The sequence below is a fragment of the Macrotis lagotis genome, chromosome 1, assembly GCF_037893015.1.
Source record: "Macrotis lagotis isolate mMagLag1 chromosome 1, bilby.v1.9.chrom.fasta, whole genome shotgun sequence".
NCBI lineage: Eukaryota > Metazoa > Chordata > Mammalia > Peramelemorphia > Peramelidae > Macrotis > Macrotis lagotis.
In genome coordinates this window covers 145,201,095-145,225,699 of record NC_133658.1, presented here as the reverse complement: position 1 = coordinate 145,225,699, position 24,605 = coordinate 145,201,095, and the positions used below count along the sequence as shown (strand labels likewise).

The 24,605-nt window shown below is 36.0% G+C and overlaps 1 protein-coding gene across 10 annotated transcripts in view; it reads left to right on the top strand.

Annotated features, from left to right (window-relative positions):
- The window catches only part of SLC20A2 (solute carrier family 20 member 2), a 121,070-nt gene that overhangs the window by 76,764 nt on the left and 19,701 nt on the right, over window positions 1-24,605 (top strand). The gene's annotated exons all lie outside the window — the stretch shown is intronic.

Here is a 24,605-nt window from a genome sequence, read left to right as displayed (position 1 = left end):
CATAAATAAAATAAGGGGATGGACTAGGTGCTCTTTAGAGTCCCTTCAAGCTCTAATTTTCTAGAATTTGTGTTGTAAGAACATTATATGTTATTATTTTGAAACTGAGAAATAATGCATTTGCCTGCTTTTGCACCCATTAGATTTTATGATACTACAGATACAGAGGCAAAAAAATTACCATTCAGAGCTACCAGTCAGAATTGTAAACTAATAACTGTCCTTCTGTAATGGTTTTTGTTCTCCTTTCAATACATATATGTGTGTGTGAGAGAGAATTTTAAGTATTGTTTTCCCATTTTTTTCTTGTACTCTTTGGGGATAAAATATTCATGAATATAGTATTTTCTAATGACACACATATTAGTGTTAATTAATAGTTCTCATATTAAGTAACTATTATTCTTTTATATTGTTTCTGTAGAATTCTACTGCTACCTTGTGTGTGTGTGAGTATATATATATATATATATATATATATATATATGTATGATATGCATCATATCTCAACCACAGTCTACAAAAGTTTCAGGAAACTGATTATAACAACTAGTTTATGGAAATACTGTTGTAATTTTTGTTACTTAATATACCTTAATAGGTGCAGTTTCCTTAAGGATCTGTGGTTTCATGGTTACTTCCTTATGGAAAGTGGGAAGATGACATTTCAGTACTGAATAGATATAAATCTATATCTGCAGCTAGGTAGTATAGTGGATGGGGCACTGGCCTTGGAGTCAGGAGAACAAGAGTTAAAATCTGGCCTCAAGGACTTGATACTATCTGTGTGACCTTGAGCAAGTCACTTAACCCTGATTGCCTCTCCTCCTGGGCCATCTCCAGTCGTCCTGATCTGTATCTAGATACTGGACCCAGATGACTTTGGAGGAGAAAGTGAGATTTGGTAGCTCAGTGCAGCCCCCCTCCCCACTCAAATCAAATTAATATGAATTTCACAGCATCATCTCCCTGATGTCGTGGTCTTCTTCAACAATGAAGGACAAAAGAAAAAAAATTATCACTCAGTGGTCACCTTCTGAGGCCTGAAACTTTTTCTTCTGTTTTTCTTTACCAATAAAGATGCTCTTTGGATAGAAAGGATAGAACAAAAAATGTTAATAGGAAGATGACTTGCAAGAGAAATAGATAGCATCTCTCTTGATCTCTCATTCCTTCAAGTTCTAACAAAAATCCCTCCTAATCCCCTTTAATTTGAATGCCTCTGTTGATGATCTCCAATTGATCCTAGATCCAGTTCATTTGTACATCATTGTTGGCATGCTGTAACCAGTCTTAGACTGAGCTCCTTGAGAGGAGGGGCTGTCTTTTGCCCTTCTTTCTATCCCCAACACTTGGCATAGTGCCATGGTGCTTATTAGGGAGCTGAATAAATGTTTACTGACTGACTCTTGCCATATCTTGCAGCAAATAATATTTTGTCATCTTCTTATACCCTGTTTTATTCAGCACAACATATAAGCATAAGGCTTCTGAGTGATTATCAAGGCTTTGGCAGTCACAGCATCTGCTGATAAAGCCAAGGTCAAAGTCATTAATGAGTGAGAAGAAAACAGAAGGATGAGGACATTGATTAGGAATGGAGTAGCTCAGGCCCAACCCCCTTGTTTAGCTGTGGATTCCAAAAAATGGGAAGTGGTCACAAAAATAATAGCACTATTTCTTAGAGACATCAAGGAAAAATAATTGGAGACCTCTCCCAGCAGAAACCTTGTCTCCTTGCCAAATGGAGGTCATTAGCAGCTAAAGGAAGTACCTTACTAGAGTACAAGCATAATTGCACATTATTACAGAGGAGAATGGATAATTATAAACATATATTACCTTGAAAAACAGTAATAAAGCTTTAAAAGAAAATAAGCCTTAACCAAGTTTAAAAAGCTAAATCTTCCTGAGACCATTTTTCAGGTGAATCTGCAAAGATAGGAAATAGGAATGAAATGAAAAAGATCAGCCTGTTTCTGGAGCAGTCTTTTTCATCAGTAGCAATACCAGAACTGTCACATAGAAAACCTTCCACCTCTGTACTTGATAGTCTATGTGAAAAAGTAATAGTAGCATTTAAGAAGGTAAAATTGGAAAGAATAACTGGACCTGAACAAAAAACGTGTGTAAGAAGCAATATAATTTTAAGTTACTTAGGGATTGTTTTTCAAGATTGTTCCAAAAGAATGGAAAAGATCACGTACTTTGATTTGAGCTATTTATAACTCTAACTCCAAACCTATTTTTTCCTTTCAACTTATAATACTTAAGTTTGTAGTATCCTTTATTGATTTTAAGCCCTCTTTTTTAACCCTTTTCCTATACCCTTAAGTCAGTTATCGTCCATCTCTATGAACTGATTCCTTCCGTATTTGCTCACATCTTCCCCATCATTTTTTTTAAAAAAAATATATTTTATTTTCCCCGCAATCACCTATTTTAATATTTGTGGGTTTTTTAAGTTTTGAGTTCTGAATTCTCTCCCTTCTCCTCTCCCCTTCATAAGACAGTAGCAGTCCTATATAGGTTATACATATATAATCATGTAAAACATTTCCATATTAGTTATTTTGTACAAAAAGACTTGAAGAAAGGAAAAGAGAGACAGACAGAGAATGGAAGAGAGACAGAGAGAGTGAAAATACTTAGTTCTCTGTAATAGTTGTGTTTCATCATGAGTCCTTTGGGATTGTCCTAGATCATTGTATTTTTGAGAATGTCATTCACAGTTCTTCACTGAACCATATGGCTGCGACAGTGTATAACATGCTTCTGGGTCTGCTCACTTCACTTTGCATCATTTCATGGAAGTCTTTCCAGGTTTTTTGAAATCATCATTTCTTATAGCACAATAATCCTCCATCAGAGTCTTATACTACAATCCATTCCCAAGTTAATGGCCATCCCCTTGATTTCCAGTTCTTATCACCCACAAAAAAGAGCTGCTGTAAATATTTTTATACAAATAGGTGCTTTTCCCTTTTTTTTAAAAAAAAATCTCTTTAAGATACAGACCTAGCAGTGGTATTGAGGGATCAAAAGTATGCACACTGTTAATAGCCCTTTGGTATGGTTCCAAATTGCTCTCCAGAATGGTTGGACTGTTTTCCCTCCCCTCCAATATTTATTTTCTATTTTTGTCATATTAGCCACCCTCAGAGCTGTTTGAATTTGAATACCTTTAATCAATAATTATTTAGAGCATTTTTTTCATATGACTATAGATAGCTTTGGTTTCTTTGTCTGAAAACAGCCTGTACATATCCTTTCATCATTTATCAATTAAGGAATGACTTGTATTCCTCTAAATTTTAATCAGTTCTCTATATGTATATTTGAGAAATGAGGCCTTTATCAAAGAGACTTGATGTAAACTTTTCCCTTAGTTTTTTGCTTTTCTTCTAATTTTGATTGCATTCATTTGTTTGTGCAAAATCTTTTTAATTTTATCAGAATCAGAATTACCTATTTTATGTAAATTCTTCCCTTATTCATAGATCTGAAAGATTAAACTATTCCATCATCTCCTAATTTGTTTACAGTATTAACTTTCATGAGTAAATCATGGTGTGAGATGTTTTACTGTACCTAGTTTCTGCCAACCTTGTTTTCCAGTTTCTTTCAATAGTGTTTGTGAAATAATGAGTTTTTGTCCCCAAAACTTGGATCTTTGAGTTTATCATATACTAAATTACTATGGTCATCTATTCCACTGATCCACCACTTTGTGTCTTAACCAGTACCAGATTGTTTTGATGATTATCACTTTATAGTAGTTTGAGATCTGATACAACTAGACTTCCTTCCTTCACATTTTTTTCCATTGATTCCTTTGATATTCCTGACTTTTAGTTCTTCCAGATGGATTTTGTTATTGCTTTTTCTAACTCTACAACATTTTTTGGTAGTTTGATTTATATAGCACTGAATAAGTAAATTAATTTGGGTAAAATTGCTCAACCTATCCATGAGCAATTGGTATTTTTCAGTTGTTTAGATCTTACTTTGTATGAAAAGTATTTTGTAATTTTGTTCACATAGTTCCTGGGTTTGTCTTGAAGGGCACATCCCTCAGTATTTTATATTATCTACAGTTATTTTTAATGGAATTTCTCTATCTCTTGCTGCTGGACTTTGTTGGTACATCTTCTCCATCCTTAAAAAAGAAATCTTTCACTTGAACGTGCTATCCCCTCAAGCTATCATCCTAAATTTCTTATTCCTCTTTTTTTACTGCCAAACTTCTAGAAAAAGTTATCTACATTTAATACCATCCCTTTCTCACCTAGCATTCTGATTCCTGATCCTACCATCTTACTGAAACCACTCTCCCCAGGTTAACAACAATCTTCAAACTGACACACCCAATGGCTTTTTCTTGGTCACCATCCTTGATTCTTTGCTGCTTTTGTACTCTCTCCTTCTTGGGAATTCTCTCTTCTTCATGAGTTTTCATGACCCTGAACTTGGCTTGTTCTCTTTTTACCTGTATGACCATTCCTTCTCAGTTCCTTTCATGGACCCCCACATGCCTGATATGCATCGGGGATTTCATCTGGGTCCTCTTTTGTTCGTTCTAAGCTCCAGGCTAGCTTTCTACAACTGCTGATCTCACATTCCTATCCCACCTCTATTCACGTTGACTTACTTGTTGCTCCCCATGCACTTGAGTTATTTATTCAATGTCTAGCCTCCATACCCCCATCAATCCTTTTTGTGTTGAATTATACCTGATAGAATTCTTTTACAAACATTTTGCCAGGTGAACACTAAAGCATTGAAGCTCTCCCAACCTAAATGAGCAATGTGTTACAAAAAGTTTAGAGGATAATATTTTGTCAGCAATTTTAATTTTAATGCCTAATAGTTCATGTTTTTGCAATATTTTCTGCCTTTTTCCCCCACCTTGACATCCTTGCTTTAATTATAATAAAATTTAGAGAGATATTGGACCCTAGTGTTAATGTCTTTGAGTTTTCTTTTTGGTTTCAGGAAAAGAGGACAATTTGTGATTTAAAGGAGATGCTATGCACACACATGTGTGTATATATCTATCTGTCTATTCAACTGTCTATATAAATGTAACATTATGCACAAGAAAAATAATGATAATTTACTTATTCTGTGCAAGATAGAGTAAAAGACCTAAGCATGGTATGTTCACTTGGAAACTGGCTAGTCATGTACCATAAATGAGAGACAGCAGATGGTTGATAAGAAGAGTACACTAGGGTCCTCAGAAAAGAATAGCAATGACAAATGAACAACCTTACAGTGCACTGGATAGATCCTCTGTGGAGGACTGATGATAAAGTATGGACAGAAGCTGCACAAGATGAAATGAGTATGAAGAGGCCATAGTTTAGTTTAGTTCAATAAAAAGACTTTCCATTATGAGGCACTCATAGATCTTTCAAATAATCAAATTATCCTAAAACAAGATTAAAGATGATAAGTTCATTGTATGTTTTTTGTACTAGGAATGGACCATGGCCGCTGATTTTATCTAGTCTTGTTATAATTTTCACCCTGGATATAGGGTGACCTTACAGACTGTCTTCATAAAGATTTTATAGAGACAAGAAAATAAGCATATGGTTTATCTTCTTGATTGTCTTTTTGAGTGCCTTTGTGAATGCTCTTGTGATTTTAGAATTATTTCCTCTTTAAGGTTCCTTGAAAATCAGCCCTTTAATGCCTTCAGAATATGTATGACTTCCAACAAAGATTTTTCTATATCTATTTGGTTAGATCTGACACTTTTTCTTACTTAAAATATTTATCTCCTTTCTCACTTAACACTTAGTGAGGTAATAGAATTCAAATGTTAGCATTCCTCTTTCATTGATGATGAGAATGCATCACTATAGAATACGTAGTAGAATTATTGTTGTGTTTCTATATTTTATTTATGGTTTTCTTTCTACTTTCATCTATAAATTCTCTCTTGAGATGATTCAACTTTTTTTTTTTAGTTTTTGCAAGGCAAATGGGGTTAAAGTGGCTTGCCCAAGGCCACACAGCTATTAAGTGTCTGAGACCAGATTTGAACCCAGGTACTCCTGACTCCAAGGCTGGTGCTTTATCTACTAAGCTACCTAGCCGCCCCTGATTCAACTTCTTTCTGGTCTTGTGCCAGACTTTCTGCAGACATTTTTCCCCCATGATGCTTTTTTTTTTTTTTTGCTGTTTTAAAAGTTGATTTCGTTAGAAATCTTCTAACATCCTCCTCTGTAATGTTTTGCAAATGAGTTTGTATTCTAAAATGGTATTATCCTTGGCTGCCATGTTTCTGCTTGGCAACAAGATTAAATCTCTTGTCAGCTGAGGCAGTTTTGGGGCTGCTATTAAGTTGGTTAAACTTCTTTAAATAATTTTTTTTGTTATTCTGAACTCTACAAACTAAGAAATGTGAACATTTCCATATACAAAGAATAGAAAAAAAGAGGATTTTATATGAAATCATGTAGCTTTTTTAAGTATAATATAAATTCATTAGATTAATTTCAAATCCATCCTGAATGTCTCCATTTGAACTTACTTTTATTCTCTTCTGTGCATTTTTTAAAAATGGACCCTCTTTTGTTTCTTCTTTTTTTTTTGGAGACATCACAATGACTGGTTCCCCTTTCCACCTGCAGTTTTTTAAAAGCCCTTCCTTGTAACAAAGAAATAGAGTCAAACAAAATAAATCCACATGTTGGATTTGTTCAAAATGTCTCATTCTGGTCTTCTGTTCAGTCATTGTTCTTTCAGGAGATAATATGTTTATGGCTGATACTCTGGAGTCATAGCTGGTCTTTGCATTGGTCAGAGTTTGTAAGTCAAAGAAATTATTTTCCTGGTTCTAAACACTACACTCTACTTCAGTTCATATAAGTGTTTCCAAGTTTCCTGAACCTCTTCTTTTCATCATTTCTTTTAGTGCAGTAATATTCCATTACATTGATATTCTGTAATTTGTTTAACTACTTCCCCATTTGATGGAATCCTCCTTAGTTTCAACTTTTTTTGCTATAGCAAAAAGTATTGCTGGAAATATTTTTATTTAAATAAAAATAATTAAAACCAAATTTTAAAATAGTGAAATAAAAAAATTAAATAAAATTTATTTATTTAAAGAAAGCGATTTAAAAATCAGTTATGGGGCAGCTAGGTGGCGCAGTGGATAAAGCACCAGCCCTGGAGTCAGGCGTACCTAGGTTCAAATCCAGGCTCAGACACTTAATAATTACCTAGCTGTGTGGCCTTGGGCAAGCCAATTAACCCCATTGCCTTGCAAAAACCTTAAAATAAAATAAAATAAATAAAAATCAGTTATCATTTTCTTTGATCCCTTTGGATTATAGGCCTTTGAAAAAATTGCTGGGTCAAAGACCATGCACGGTTTAGTGATTTTTTTTTTTAAGTATAGTTCCAACTTAACCTAACCAGAACAGTAGATCAATTCACAGCTTCCCCAACCCTGTATTAGTGACCCTCTAGAAATTGACATTTTTCCATTTTAGTAGAACTTCAGAGTTATTTTAATTTCTCTAAATTATTTTTGATAATTTGGAACTTTTTTACATGATAATTTGTTTTGATAATTCTGTTTGATCATACACCTTGGCTATTTATCTATTAGGGGTTTGTTCTTACATATTTGAATCACTTTTCTACCTTTGGTCTTAGACCTTTATCAGAGTAACTTCCTACGAAGAGTTTTCCTAGTTTTCCTAGTTAACTATTTCCCTTCTTTTTGATTTTATGTAATCAAAATTATACATTTTTATCTACATGTCTGATAAGAAATTTTTCTGTATTCTATAGTCGTGAAAGGTATCTCTTCCTCTTCCTCTTAATTTATTTTTGAAATGACCTTAAATAGAAATCTTACATCATTTTAGAGTTTATTGTGGCATATTGCATGATACGTTTTATCTAAAACTAATTTCTGCTAAATTGCGTTCCTGTTTTCCCTGTAGTTTTTGTCACATTGACCTAACTCTCTTGTAGTTAGGGTCTTGCAGTTTATTGGAACATTTTGCTATTATGTTTATTTGCTTCTTTGTTATATGTACCTACTCTGTTCCACTCATCTTATTTCCTGATTTTTAATCAGTACCAAATAATTTTGATGATTACTGTTTTATACTATATTTTGAGTTTTTGATTTCTATGTGCCTTTCCTTCCTTCTCACTTTTTTCATCTTTTTGCCTTGAAATTCTTGACTTTTTCTACCTCCAAATGAACATTAGGTTTTTTTGTTGTTGTTGTTTTTGTTGTTCTACTTTGTTTTTCACTTGATAATAAAAGTTTATGGTAATTTGAATGGAATGAAATTAAGTAATCTAACATGTCAGCATAATCATTTTATAATATATTATCATAACTCAACCTTGAATAATTACTGTCTTTCTATAATTCTTTAGTTATAATAAAAAGTATTATTTTGAAATTGTAGTCATATAGTTCCTATATGTGTTTTGGTAGATAGACTTTCAAATATTTTATACATTCTGTAATTATTTTGAATGGAATATCTTTTTCTAGTTCTTCCTGTTGATTTGTTGGACAAATTTCAGAAAAATTTATATATGTAGATTTATATATATATATATATATATATATATACATATATATGTATATATATAGCAACTTTGTTGAAATCATTACTTTAATTAATGTTAGTTCTCTAGATTATCATCTGCAAAAAGTGATAATTTTTTTATTTGCCTATATTTATTCCCTCAATTTCTTTTTCTTATTGTATTGTTATTGCTAGCATCTCTAGAATGAAATGAAAAAATAGTGGTTATAACTGAGATCCATGTTTTTATCCAGTTCTTATTGGAAAGGTTTCTTACATTCCTCCATTACACAAAATTCTGGTCCTTGGTTTAGATAGATATTACCATTTTGAGAAAAGGTTCTTTTAATATTTTAATGAAAATAGATATCATATTTTATCAAAAGCTTTTGGGGCACATGTTATACTATTTTAATACTAATTTAGTTTGTTTATAATTTTCCTATTATAGAAGCAGGAATAATCTATTCCTGCTGTATAGTCTTTTTAATATCTAGCAGTAGGCATTTTGCTAATACAATATTATTATGGCATAATCCAACCTTTAATAACTAATGTCTCTCTAATTATTTGTCTTTTTTTTTGCTTATGTAAAGAGGATTTTGTAATGTGTTTATATAGTTCCTATGTATATTTTGGTAGGTAGACTTTTAAATATTTTATATATATTCTCTAGTTATTTTGTATGAAATTTCTCTTTCTCCTCTTCCTTCTTGGGCAAATCTTCACTAAGAAATCCATTTAAATTATCCGTTTTCTAAAAACAGAGTTTGTTGAAATAGTGGACTTCAAATGATCATAACTGCATACAGTATTATCTTTTCATCTTTACCCATTCCCTTTCTTTAGTATTAATTTTGATCTTTGGTTCAGCCACTTGATAATCTCATTCCACACAGATAATTTCTTCTATAGCATTGGATATTCTTGCTGAATTTTATTCTACTTTTTGCCTAGTATAAATAAGTGATTTTCATATGTGCTTCCATTCCTGTTAAAACATTATCACTTTAACCCTAACATACTTCTATTTCATCTTGCAAGTTTTGAGGTATTCAGAGCCACATATATATATATATATGTGTGTGTCTGTATAGACTTTCTAGAGTCCCAGATTTGGAGAAATCCTTAAAAATCATCTTATCCAACTTCATTTTACAGAGGAAGAAAACAAGGGTTCCTGTTTGAAATTTTCATAATGACTTCCATCATGGAAAATGTCATCAACTAGGATTCTTTGGATTTTTGGTAGACTGATAAATCTGTGAGATACACATACACTTCATGCAAGGGTCAAAAAAGAGTTTGCTAGTACTTTCCACTCTTGGCGATTTCTAGAGTATCCATCCTTTTGCTTGTACATGATTCTGAGTAATTTGTTTAATCTCGGACAGATCAACTGTATTTTAAATTACCTTATTATTAGTTTGTCTTCCAGGTGAACTTTTTCTCACTTGATTTTTAAAAAAATAGAATTCTCACTTCCAATAATGCCCTTCCTCCCAATAAAACCCTATTTTGTAAGTTTAGTAAAACAAACCAATATGTTGACCATGTCAGAAAATGTTTATGTTTCATTTTGTACCTACAGTTTACTTCCTCTCTGCTTTGAGAATGGAGGTGCACTTCATCAGTTTTCTGAAGTTAATCCTAGTATAGACCAGGATCTTGATGTTATTTAATATTGTATTCATTTGCATTTTTGTGTAAATTATCCTCTTAGTTCTGCTTACTTGACTCTCTATAAATTCAAAAAGCTTATTTAAGTTTGTTGATTTCATCATATTCATAATTTCTTAGTACACTAATATTCTATTGCAGTCATGTACCATCATTTGTTTGGCAATTCCCTGACAGGAATCCATTTTGTTTCCAGTTGTGACTAACCTAAAAAATTATTTCTATAATGTTATCATTATCATTGAGGCTATAAAATAAAACCACATAAATCATTAGTATTATGTATTTCATCAACAAACCTAACAGGAAAAAATAGAGAAATCCTGTTTAAGATAACCACAAAATATAGAATATGCTTGGGAGTCTGCCTACTAAGGTAACTGTATGAATCCAACTACAAAATACTGCTTACTAGAATAGAGACCTAAGTTACTGGAAAATGAAGCAATATAATTAATGTGATAATTCTATCTAACTTTCATTCAGTGTTATACCAATCAAACTAACAAAGGGTTACTTTAGGGAATTAGAATAAATAATAGTGGTTAAGGGAGGAGGAGCAAAAGTTGAAAATTTTCAAGGGAAATAACGAATAAAATGGGAAGATTCCAAACTAATATAGCACAACACTTATCAGAATTATTGGGGCATGTCTTCCTTTGGGAAGGCAGCTCTCTCTTGGGAAGCATGATCCCCCAGGTAACCTCTCATGCTTCTATACTTTTTTTTTTACTGCTCATCCTCCCGTGACAGCTTAGGTTGTTGATGTGACTGCTGCCCCTTAGGGAATAAATGACTTATAACAGCCTTTACTCTTTTTCTCCCTTAACTTCTTCTAATCACAGCAATATTTAAATAAATCTTTCCCTCCAAAAAAAGAAAAAAAATGACTTGGTACTCATTAAAAAATAGAGAGCTTGATCAGGGGAATAGATTACCAAAACAAACAAACCTAACAGCCTGGTGTTTGATAAAACTAAAGGCCCCAGCTCTTAAGGTAAAGACTCTCTATTTGACAGAAATTGCTGGAAAATCTGGATAGCAACATGAAATAAATTATAGACCAACATCTCATATCATATTCCAAGGTAACTCCAAGAGGATATGAATTATCAATAATCTCTTAATTGCACCATTTAATGGCCTCTTCTATTCAGACTCACTTTCTTCTTAACTATCTCTCCTCTTGGTTTCTCTGATGCTGTTTCCTTCTGCTTCCTTCCACCTGATAGTTTTTTCTCTCCTTTTCTGACTGTCACCTGTCATGTCCACTAACTGGGGGGGTTCTGCAAGGCTCTGTCCTGGTCCCTCTTCTCTTTTCCCTCTAAACTGTTCCACTGGGTGATCTCCTCAGCTCCCATAGTTTCAATTAAACTCAGCATGTCCAAAACTGAATTCATTCTTTTCCCCCCAAAATACCCTCCCTTGTTCTTAACCTCCCTATTATTATCAAAGGTCACACCATCCTCCCAGTCACCCAGCTCTCGGTCTGTGGGTTAGCCTCTGCTCCCCTCTCTAGCTCCCCCTCAGCTAATCAGCTGTCGAGTCTTGGCCTCTCTACCTTTGACACCGCAGCCACCTAGGACAGCAGCCTCCCCATTCCAATCCACCCTGTCCTCTTCAGATGCACTTGGAGCCATTTCACTCCTTTCTCCAGGGTCCTACCATTCAGCTCACTCCCAGTATTTACCTGTTACCTCCAGGATCAAGGACAGAGTGCTCTGGCTCTCAGAGTCCTTCCTAAGCCCTCCCATTCCAGTCTTCTTACACCTTACTCCCTAAAATGTCCCCTCTGATCCAGTGGCACGGACCTCCTGCTTTCCTCACATAAGACACAAGCATTTTCACAAGCTCTCTCTCCCTCAGCATCCCTGAACCTCTTTCAAGACTCAGCTTCTTCAAGAAGTCTTTCCTAGTCCCCCTTAATCTTAGTGCCTTTCCTCTGAGACCCCCCCCCCCATTTATCTTGTAAGTGTCTTATTTGTATGTAGTTGGTCTTATGTTGTCTTCTTCATTCGACTATGAGCTTTTTGAGAATGGGAACCTTTTTTTCTTTTTTCTTTTTTTTCCTTTATGTTCTCAGCCCTTAGCATAAGCACCCTTAGCATTAAATAAATACCTGACTGACATGAATTAACCTCAATGTTCAAAGGACACAAAATAAACACATTAGAGGAACAAAGACAAAATCACCTTTCAGATCTGTGAATGTGGAGGAATTCATGGCTAAATGAGGAATAGAGAGAATAACAGAATGTAAAATAGCTACTTTGATTACATAAATTTAAAACATTGCTATATAAACATATCCAATATAATCAAGATTAATGGGAAAAAGGAAACTGGGGGAAAAATATCTTTGCACCAAGTTTCTTGGATGAAGGGGTCATTTCTAATATCTTCAAGGAAATTATTTAAATTTGTGAGAATAAAAAGTCATTTCTCATTTTATTAGTGGTTAGAAGATTTGAACAGGTGGTTCTTAAGGAAAAAAAAGTGCAGACTATAGGAACATTTAAAAATGCTCCAAATCACTAACAGTTAGAGAAGTGCAATTCAAGCTCCCATCAGTTTGACAAAGTTGACAAAGGAGGAGAGGGACCAATCTTGTAGGGGTGATAGGAAAACAAGAACATTGATGCACTGTTGTAGGACAGTGGATTGGTCCGGCTTAGAGGATTAGTCTGGAAAGCAATTTAAAACTATGCCCCCAAAGTTACTAGACTATATATTTCTTTTGACTCAGTGATTCACATCTTAGACTGCCATCTCGAGTCTTCTTTGTACAAAAACATTTACAGCACTTCTGGGGAATGACTGACAAATTACAATATGTAAATTCAATAAATACTGTTGTGCTATAAGAATTGATGAAAAGTTTAAGGGAACATGGAAAGACTTGTATGAAATGATAGAGTGAAGTGATATAGAGCAGTACCAGTAAAATAATTTATACTAAAATATAGTGTTCAAGGGAAAATGTTCAAAGACTTAAATAATTGCAGTGCAATGATTGACCATGATTTCCAAGGACTAGTGATGACAGTGTTACATCTCCTAACAGGAGATAGACTAAATATACAGAATGAAATATGGTTTTGGACATGAACAATATGAGAATTTGTTTTACTATTATGAATACTTTCTACAAGGATTTTTTTTTCTTTTTTCCAGTGCAGAATATTATCAGGAGAAAAAAAAATGCTTAAATCATTTGAAAAAAAATTTAATTTTAAAAATTTCGGGAGAAAAATAATCTGTGCTGTAAATATTTAAAAGTGATCATTTTGATGTTTGCCAAGTTGTGGAAATGGCAAACCACTCCAGTATCTCTGCCAAGAAAACCCCAAACGGGGTCACAGCGTTGGATATAACTGAAAAATGACTTAACGACAACAACAGCAACAACAAAAAAGTGCCTCTTTTTATTCTCCTCTAATTTTTTTTTATGATGTAATAGGTGTCACAGTAGCTAGACTACTAGGCCTAGAGTAGGGAAGTTCTGAGTTCAGATTTGACCCCAGACACTCGCTAGCTATGTGTCCTTGGATAAGTCACTTAATTATTGTTTGCCTTAGTTTCCTCAATTGTAAAATGGTTATAAAATAATAAAGCCTACCTTTCAGGATTGGCATAACAATCAATCAAATGAGATCACGTTTGTAAAGGCTCTTAATACACTCACTACTTGACCTTGTATTGTTAAAACTTACAGTGATATGTAGTACAAGATGTTAATCTAAATCTAATTCCATCAAATGGCTTTGTATCTCACAGTAGTTCTCATGGAACAGAGACTTTGACTCAGTAGGTTTTGTTCTTGGGATTCTTACACGCTAGAGTACTTTGTTCAGTTGCTTCTAGACCTTGCATCCCTAGGATCAACTTTTTGGTTTTTCATCAGCACTAAATATTTTTGATAATTACTCCTTCATGATATAGGACATAATCTGGTCATATATAGCCCCTTCATTCCTTCATTATTTTCCTTGGCATTTTGAGAAGTGTAGTGCCCTTAGCGTACTGGATTTGATCTCAAAGAAAATTGAGTTCAACTCTCTTCTCAGACTTAGTTGTTGAGTGACCTCAGCGGCCACTTATTTTCCTTTTCTTCAAAGGTTTGCAAGGATCAGATGAGAGAATACTTCTTCCTTAAAATACTGCATCATTGTGAGCTGCTGTTAACTGTTATTTCCTTTTTATTTTTCTTCTTTTATAAAATAACCCATGGCTTGCCATGGGATGAAATCTATGCATTAATTTAGGTAGCATAATTTTTATTAAAAATGATATGGCCCTGGGGCACCTAGGTGACCCCAATGAATAGAGCATGACCCTGAGTCAGGAGGACCTGAGTTCAACTTTGACCTCAGATACTTAATACTTACTTAGCTGTGTGACCTTGGGTCTCTTACCCTATGTAAAAAAAAAACACATAAAAAATGATATGGCCCAACCATGAACAATAACTATCAGTCCAATTATTTCTCTTGCACAGTTGTAAAGAGTATTTCATAATTATATAAGTCCTGAATGTGGCCTGGTAGCTTAAATTGCACATGTTTTATTCATTTTGTAATAACTCTGAATAAAATTTCTTTTCCCAGTCTTTTCTATTAGATTTTGTCAATAATATAAATAGTTAATTACTTTTGTATATTTATTTCACATCTTGATACTTAGTTATTAAATTGTTTCAATTAGATTTTTACAAGATGAACTTTGGATGAACAAGTAGAAAGGCATAAAAGAAGCTGTGTTATTATATAAGTTACCTTACAAAATTATTCAGTAAATATTTTTCTCATGGTTGTTTGCTTATTAGTGGTATAATCTCCTAGCTTCCTTTTCTTCTCTCACTGAAATTTCATCAGATGCTTCAGGAATTGGGGTGGGGTGGGGGGGAGTGATGGATTAGACTTTTTTATTTTTATATCTAATATTTATTCTCATTTTATACAAATAATGTTTTTTATACATTAATAAAATATTTTTGTTTAAGAGTAAACAAAATACCTCCTCCCCCCCAAAAATATAGACTCACTTGAGTGATAAAGGGGAGAGAAAAAAATTAAAATTAAAAAAAAATAATAGTAATAATTGTAGGTATGGCCAGGTGGTGCAGTGGATGGAGCACTGGCCCTGGAGCCAGGAGCACCTGAGCCCATATCCAGCCCCATACACCCAACAATCACCCAGCCGTGTGACATGCAAGCCACCGCAACCCCACTGCCCTGCAAAAACCAAAAAAAAGAAAAAAAAAAGACCCAAAATAAAATAAATTAGTAATAATAATAATAATGATGATGATGATGATGATGATGATGATGATGATGATGATGATGATGATGATGGCTGGGTGGCGGACAGAGCATTGGACCTAGAGCCAGGAGCACCTGGGTCCAAATCCGGCCTCAGACACCCAACAATCACCCTGCTATGTGGCCTCAGGCAGACCACCCAGCCGCATTTGCCCTGCACCCCCCCCAAATAATAATAATAATAATAAAAAATGTGCTTCAGTCTTTGTTCCAACACCTCCAACTCTGTCGTGGTTGGATCACATTCTTTATGATAAGTCCATCACAAAAGTTACTTCCATATTTTTCCAATGTTGCCATTGCTGATCGCAACTCCCTCCTTTCTCATTTCTCTACTACCATGTACTATATTTCCTCTCTCCTTTCACTCTGACTCTGCTGTAGGGTAGCTGAGTGGTGCAGCAGACAGATCCCCGGCTCTGGAGCCAAGAGGCCCCAAGCCCCCCTACCACCCCTTAGGCCCAGCATCCACCTGGCCCTATGGTCCTGGACAGGTCATCCAATCCCAGCCCCTTGCAAGAAGTAGAAAAGAAAATGTGTTATATCTGACCACTCTCCCCCCCATGGTCCATCCTCTCCTCCTTCATTCACATCCCCCCCTTCCCCCTGTCCCCTCCCTCTCTCCTTCTTACTCCAGATGCCTATACCCCATTGAGTATATATGCTGTTTCTTCTCCTAGCCACCTCTGATGAGGGCAAAGTTTCCCTCATTCCCCCTTGCCTCCCCCCTTCCATATCATTGCAGTAGTTCATTGTAATAAAGAGAAATCTTATATGAAATATCTTGGCCTATTCCCCCTCTCCTTTTTCTTTCTCCCATTCCATTTCCCTTTTTTTCTATTGACTTCATTTTTACACCATATTTTATCTTCAAATTTAACTTTCTCCTGTGCTTCATCTATAAAAGCTTCTTCTACCTGCACTGTTAACTGAGAAGGTTCATATGAGTATTATCAGTGCCATTTTTCTATACAGGAATACATGCAGTTCATCATCATTAAGTCCCTCATATTTTCCCCTTCTCCTCCAATCTCTATACTTTACCTGAGTCCTGTATTTGAAGATCAAACCTTCTGTTCAGCTCTGGCCATTCCAACAGGAACATTTGAAATTCTCCTGGTTCTTTGAAAGTCCATCTTTTTCCCTGGAAGATGACATTCAGCCTGGCTGGGTAGTTGATTCTCGGTTGCATTCTAAGCTCTTTTGCCTTCTGGAATATTATATTCCAAGCCCTACGAGCTTTTAATGTAGTTGCTGCTAAGTCCTGTGTGATCCTGACTGCAGCTCCACGATATTTGAACTGTGTCCTTCTGGTTGCTTGTAATATTTTCTCTTTGACTTGGGAGTTCTGGAACTTGGCTATAATATTCCTAGGGGTTGGTTTTTTGGGATCTCTTTCTCAGGGGGATCAGTGGATTTTCTCCATTTCTATTTTGCCCTCTGCTTCTAGGATATCAGGGCAATTTTTCTGTAGTAATTCTTTGAAAATGATGTCAAGGCTCTTTTCCTGATCATGACTTTCAGGTATTCCAATAATTTTTAAATTATCTTTCCTAAATCTGTTTTCCATATCAGCTGTTTTTTCAATGAGATGTTTCACATTTTCTTCTAATTTTTCATTTTTTTGGTTTTGAAGTAATGAATCCTGATTTCTCATAAATTCATCAATCTCTCTGAGTTCTATTCTTTGCCTGAAGGATTTGTTTTCCTCAGAGAGTTTTCTTATCTCTTTTTCCATCTGGCCAATTTTGCTTTTTAAAGCATTCTCCTCCTCAATAACTTTTTGACCTGTTCTATACATTTGACCTAAGCTGGTTTTTAGCATGCTATTTTCTTCAGCATTTATTTGGATTTCCTTGATTAAGCTGCTGACTTCATTTTCATGTTTTTCCTGCATCTCTCTCCTTTCTTTTCCCAGTTTTTCTTCCAACTCCCTCATTTGATTTTCAAAGTCTTTTTTGAGCTCTGTCATAGCCTGAGCCCAATTTCTGTTTTTCTTGGAGTCTTTAGATGCAGGAGCTTGAGCTTCCTCATCTTCAGACTGAGTATATTGATCCTTCTTGGGATCATAGATAATGTATTTCTCAATGGTGTTCCTCTTGTTTCTCTGCTTGCTCATTTTTGCAGCCTAAGCCTGTTTTGTGGTGCTTCCTGAGCTTTTGGGACACTCTCACAAGGATCTCAGTGTGTGAGGCTCTGTCCTCCCTCCTGGTCTGTGAATGGCCATGTGTGCCCCCCTCTGCCACGGGGCTGAGGTGGGGGGCCCCTGTTGTTCTATTGGGGGGGGGTCCTAGACTGGGATCAGGATCTGAATGTGGTCAGAGCCCCAGAGTCCTGTTCTAGAGGCAGAGGACAGAGCTCTGCAGTCTCTCTCTCTCCACTCCCCTCCTTCAGCTCAATGGGCTCAAGCCCTGGGGGCTACTGCTTACTGTCTTGCCTGCTTCTGTTCCTGGATCTGGAATGCAGTGGCCAAGCTTCTAGCTTACCCTGGGTCTGCCTCTGGGAGGCTGAAGTTCTTTCGCTCTGGCGGGCTGCCCCTCCAACCCGGGGGAGCAGAGCCTTTCTGCTCTTTTCCAGGTTACCTTGGGTTGGAGAACTGCCTCATTGGGTCCCTTTGTGGTTTCTGTCTCTCAAAAATTTAGTTAGAGTCCTTAGTTTCAAAGATTTATGAGAGAGCTCCTAAGACACGATCTGCTCTTGTCGCCATATTGGCTCCACCCCTGCATTAGATTGTTTTATATAAAAGGATAACTAGTAAGGACTTATGTCCCACAATTTTAAGAAGTTTTGATAAATAGCTTTTTTTTAAAGGTGAATTAAATAAGAATTGTTAGATGAATGTTTAGTTCTGATACATGGTAATTGTTCAGTTTTTAAATCTGAAAAGTTAAACTGGTTATAAAATGGTTAATTTGTTTTTGACGTGGTTTCTTGATATTTCTGCCCCTTTCTTTTAAATTCTGAGTTAATTTTCAGAAAATTTGGCCCCCATCTTCTGAGCTCAAAGAAGATACACATTTACCAAAAACAACATTGGTTTTAGCTTGATAGGCTTAAAGTTTAGCATTAATGGAAAAGTCTTTAGATTTATGTGGTCTGCTTTTCATCCAGCATCTAAACAAAGGATGCTGAAATTAGTCTCATCCTTTTTGGAGCGTCCCATGGGGTTGCTAAATTAAGTCTTTGGTGAGGTATATAATTTTCAAGACTTGTTATCACATTCATATTATTCTCCGTCTTGCTAACTCTTGTTATATGCTTCTTAGGAACTCTGACTAGTAATCACTACATCCCTAAAACAGTCAACTCATCCAGGCCTGAAGGCAGTGGGAGCCCCACCAGGGTGGGCTGGAGTTTCGGCTCACCCCTCCCCAGCCTCCCCCGCAGCCCCCCACTTTGCTCCCCACCTATGCCAGTCCCAGAGAGACTTGCCTCCAGCCGAGGAGCCACCGGCTTTTACGACCTTGTCTGGTCATAAGGTTCCCACAGGAACTGAAGCAGGAATTTCATAAACTCATCCCTCACTCACTCTGCTCCTCTCCTGACTCCCATAGATCTGGCCGGTCTTCTCCATGGGGCTTTCCTCCACAGGCCCATCCCACAAAGGCAGATAGGCCTAGGCTCCTTTTATTGACCTCTTGAAATTACCATCTTCCTCTTCTGCTTCCAGCCCCTCAAAGGAGGGGGCCACAGCTTCCCTATACTCTCCCTCCTTGAAAATGTTTAACCCATGCATCTTCAAACACAAAAAAGAGGATTGATTGATTGTATGTGAAACAGTGAATTTGGTTATGTTCTTATACTATCATGTATTGATTCTAAACAAATCAATTAAACTTGTTTGTCTCAGCTTCCTCATCTATAAAATGAGCATGAAAAGGAAAAGGCACTCCACTCCAGAATCTCTTTTTGTTTTGTTTTTATCAATATTCTTTTTTAAAAATTTATTTATTTTTGAATTTTACAATTTTTCCCCTAATCTTGCTTCCCTCCCCCCCACCCTCCACAAAAAGCAGTCTGTTAGTCTTTACATGCTATACAGTGATCTAAATTGAATGTGTTGAGAGAGAAAGCATATCCTTAAGGAAAAAAATAAAGTATAAGAGATAGCAAAATTACATAAGATAATGGTTTTTTAAAAATTAAAGGTAATAATCTTTGGTCTTTGTTCAAATTCCACAATTCTTTCTCTGGATACAGATGGTATTCTCCATCACAGATAACCCCAATTGTCCCTGATTGTTGCACTGATGGAATGAGCAAGTCCATCAACACCAATCATCACTCTCACGTTGCTCTTAGGATATACAATGTTCTGGTTCTGCTCATTTCTCTCAGTATCAGTTCATGCAAATCCCTCCAGGCTTCCCTGAATTCCCATCCCTCCTGGTTTCTAAGAGAACAATAGTGTCCCATAACATACATCTACTACAGTTTGTTCAGCCATTCTCCAACTGATGGACATTCACGTCTTTGCCACCATAAACAGGGCTGCTATTAATATTTTTGTACAAGTGATGGTTTTACCCTTTTCATGATCTCTTCAGGGTATAGACCCAGTATTGCTGGATCAAAGGGTTTGCATGTTATCAATATTCTTTATTAATTATTGTACCCAAAGTGATCCCTTTTCAGTTAGCTCTCAGAGCAGAAGTCTTCTGTCCATGCTCCCAGGAATACCTACTATAATGCCTCAAAAATGCATCTCAGCTAGAGACCATTTACCTGCATTTAAAGGACAACTGAACTCTGAAATCTTGATGAACTTGCTTTAGGATTAGAACTCTTCTTTTTAGAGATTGTCATTATATAGCCACATCTTTTTCTAGCCTGATGATGCCTCTGTTAACTGTAGCTGCTACCCTCAGAATTTTCATCGCTTTTTCTTCCATGATAAAAACCTCTACTTAAAAGAAAAAAAAAATTGGAACACAGTTGTGTAGTTGGTTTCCATGTCCCCTTCTCAACCTTTTCTTAAAAAATTATTTTTTAGATCACATTATGGTTCCTTTTAAAAAAAATCTGTCCTTTCCCCCTATTCATTTGGTACTCCATTGTTAAAAAAAAATTAATCAAATAAACCTGAACCCTATGAGACTACAATATGTGTCATAACACTCTCCTAAAGCACTGACCTCACCAACTTTTACTAAGGAAGGTAGAATAAGCCTTTGCACTCAAGCTAACTTTATTAGCAGAATCTTTGCTTTCAAAGACGATTTAGTTCTCACACTATATTATAACATAGGTGTATAGAATTGTGAAAATGCTACTGAATTCCAGACTTCATTTTAGGATGTCCTGTAGTATTTCCAATCATAACAGAAGAATTGTTTAGAATTCTAATGGGGTAGCTAGGTAGCACAGTGGATAGCATTCCTGAAGTCAGGAGGAACTTGAGTTCAAATCCAGCCTCAGACACTTAATAATTACTTAGCTATGTGACCTTGGGCAAGTCACGTAACACCATTGCCCTGCAAATAAATAAATAAGCTTTATTATAGGATTTGAAAATCTAAATTTACAAGACCAAATTCTTTTGTCCAATCGCCTTACAAAAGGATTCTCCACAGGGTTCCTTAAAATGAATACTTCTGATTCACTTTACACACATCTTTGATTTCCAAATGCTTACATTTTCTTATCTATAAAAATCCAGGAACCATTACCAGACTTGACCTTACCAGAGCCTAATCAAAGCCCAGAGCTTACTTTGACACTTAAAGATCTCAAAAGCAGTCTCAGACCTGGAGGGAGTCAAATTCATCTCTCCTTCATCTCTTAGCCTCCCTAAACTATAAGAGAGCCTGTCTACTGCCTCAAATAGTAAAAGGGAAAAGGCAAGTGAATTAAAGGCAAAGCTGGAAAGAGAGGTAAGCAAAGAGAAATGCTATAATATATAATCAAGAACTTACATTTCATAGATTTTATCTCAGTGCTATTTATTTTTTAGATTTAAGTAACATAGAATCCTAAATCTGTAAAAATAGATGTAAAAGGGCAGCTTAGCTTCATGTACCCCACTCTAAAATATCTTCCCCTCCAAATAGCACCAGACTAAATAACAAAATTTCAGTGAGAAACTATAGTAAGTGACTTTATCAACTCCAAAACTGCACAAAGCATCAGCCAAAAACCCACAGACAGTAGGGGGCGGGGGAAAGGCCCACCAGAAAAACCCAACAGTGCAAGTAAACCAGATGAGAGCCCTCAGAGCCCGAGCAGAGGCAGTCTGAAACATCCATTACCTATGAAGTTCTGCATCGAGTCAGCAAGAATAGAGTCACTCCCATGAGAATGCTAGCATGGTCAGATTTCCATGGGGTAGATCAAGTGGACTGTCTGTCAATGGACAGGTCAGCAGCGATAGCACTCTCACCAGGTCATCCAGGCTCAGGGGTTCCAAGGTCCCCAGCATGCTCTACTGAGATGCCACAGGAGATCCATTCCCAAACCTCACACTCTTAGCATAGAAACACTCTGGGAGCTTTAGTCAACACGAGAATTCAGGTGGCCTAGGTCGAGATGGAGTATGGCCAACCACCCTGTCCAAAAATATAGGAGGGGTCTGAGACTGGCTCTAGCTTAAAGCCCCAGTTCAAAAGAGATGAAAGAATAGAAGGTTCTGACCACTATCAAGAACTATTATAGATCCAGAGATAGCAAAATAATAATAATAATAATCCAGCCTATAAAAAGAATGCAACTCTTTAACCTCTGAAAGCAGAGTTTCAAAGGAATAAATAGGTTTTCAATGCTAACTGTATGACTACTTAGAAAAAGAGAAACAAGAAATAAAATTTCAGGAGGGCAGAATTGGAAGCAGGATCTCTAGCTTAGAAAGCAAAATGGCTACTCTTAAGTAAGGGACTCCCTGAAAATTAGAATAGATAAAACAGAAATCCGTCATTCCTTGAAACAAGAAGAAATATTAGGGCAAAAATCAAAAGATTGAAGAGATAGAAGAAAATGTTAAGGTATTTATCAGAAAAAACTAACCTGGAAAACAGGTAATTGAGAAAGAATTTTAAAATCATCAGACTTCCTGAAAATCATGATACAAAAAAGGAAGAAGGGAATGAAAATAGAGATAATCCACTGATGATTCATCTGTGGAAACACCAAAATGTAAAGTCTTACCAAGATTCAGAATCCCCACATCAAATTTAAAAAATACTGCAAATATCCAGAAGGAAGCATTTCAAATACTAAAAAATCACTGTCAGGATCATACAAGACCTGGCAGCTTCTACTAAAAATAGAGGAAATTTTGTCACACAATACTACAAAACAATCTACAAACTACAAAAACAAAACAGAACAGTTTCACATTGTAAAGCAGAGTATAATTCTACTGGGGGGAAATCCTTTAATGTCACAGAGGACTTTCAGGCATTCCTACTAAAGACCAGAGCTGACTGGGAACTTTGAAATGCAAGCAGGAGAGTCAAGAGAAATTCAGGAAGAGAATTGAGTAATTTGAAGGGGCTCTATGATGATGGAGTGCTAACATTCTAATGAGAGAAGACACACTCTGGTGCAGAGGAGGCTTTAGGCTTTTGGCTTGACCTCCACAATTAACTACCAACTCACCAGTTCCATTTAACCAATTTTATAGAACTAGACATACTGCAAAGAAATAGCAAAAACAGGAATACAAAACTCATGCCCTTTCTTCAACACCAGGGTTTCAGGGAATGGAGACAAACCCTCTTTTCCATCTCTGTGGTCCCTGGGAAGAGGGGCTCAGGTTTAATTCAGTTTCTGCATAGCTTTGGCCCTACCACACTGACTTCTATTTACAGCCTGAGTTTTTAGCTTAGCCACGGGTGGGTGGATCTCCAGATTCATTCTTCAGGGTCTCAGTGCTAGATTCCTCTTAGACCCTACTTTCCTAATGCTACAAAATTCACAGATCATAACCATCTTTCTCTCCTTTACCTGGATGCAGGAAGAGTGGCCCCAATGTGGACATAAACAACAGAGGAGCGTTTTGTTCTCCACTTCTGGCCAGCCCTGCTCCCTCCCCACCCACTGCCTTCTGCAGCTTCTTCTCCTCCAGAACCCCTAAAAGCAGAAAAAACAGAGTCCATCCCAAGACTGACTGACCTAGCTTGACTGGAGCCTTTTTGAATGGGCCCCATTTCTGATTCTATGCCCAGTCATAGAGACTCCTTTTCACTAAATGTTTAGCAGCCTGAAACCAGTAACAGAATCTCTGTCCACTTTCCAAATCTCTTCAAGGCATTTCTAATACACATCATCAGATCTTCCTTAGAAGCAGATTCCCCAGTCCCATTCCATAGGGAAGGGGACTGTGATCATTAGCCACCCCCTCCCCATTATATTGAATTAAAAATAAATAAAATGTAAAGGAGGGACTATGTTATGTAATGCCAATGACATGTAAGGACCATTGAAAGTTTCAGTTCCTTTCTTCCCAGAGTACTTGAAAATTCCCCTCAACTTTGAATGATTTGGAACACAAATTGTTAAGATGTTTGAGGTTTAAAGCTAAACCACTATTCATCATATCTTTGCTATTCAGAAAAGTAAAGCTGAAGATGAAAGGTGATTCAGTGGCTGAATCTGAACTGGAATCTTTAGAACTAGAATCCTGAATTCTCAGAGTTTGTTCCTGGCAGTCTCTTTTTTGGCTAGTTTATCTGAAGAAACGGAGATTGTGCCCTACTTCATTTATCCATAAATTGGAACAATGCTCCTATAACTTTTATAGATATTTATAGTTATTTATTTATAGTATTTATAGTTATACCTATAGAAAGCTCAACCAGAGTGCTTTGATACAGTCATTTAGAAATAACTAAAGATCTCCATGAGAAAGGCATTTCCTTATAAACTATTTTTATTAGAAATTTTGTGGCATATAAAACAATTTTTAAAGTTTGAGAAACAAGTTTTGTTAGGATTTATATTAGGTTCTCTGTTCATTTTTTTTCTTCGTAATAGTTTTATATCCACAAAAGTTTATTTCAATGAATTTGGTACAATTTAAAGTTCCAAACAA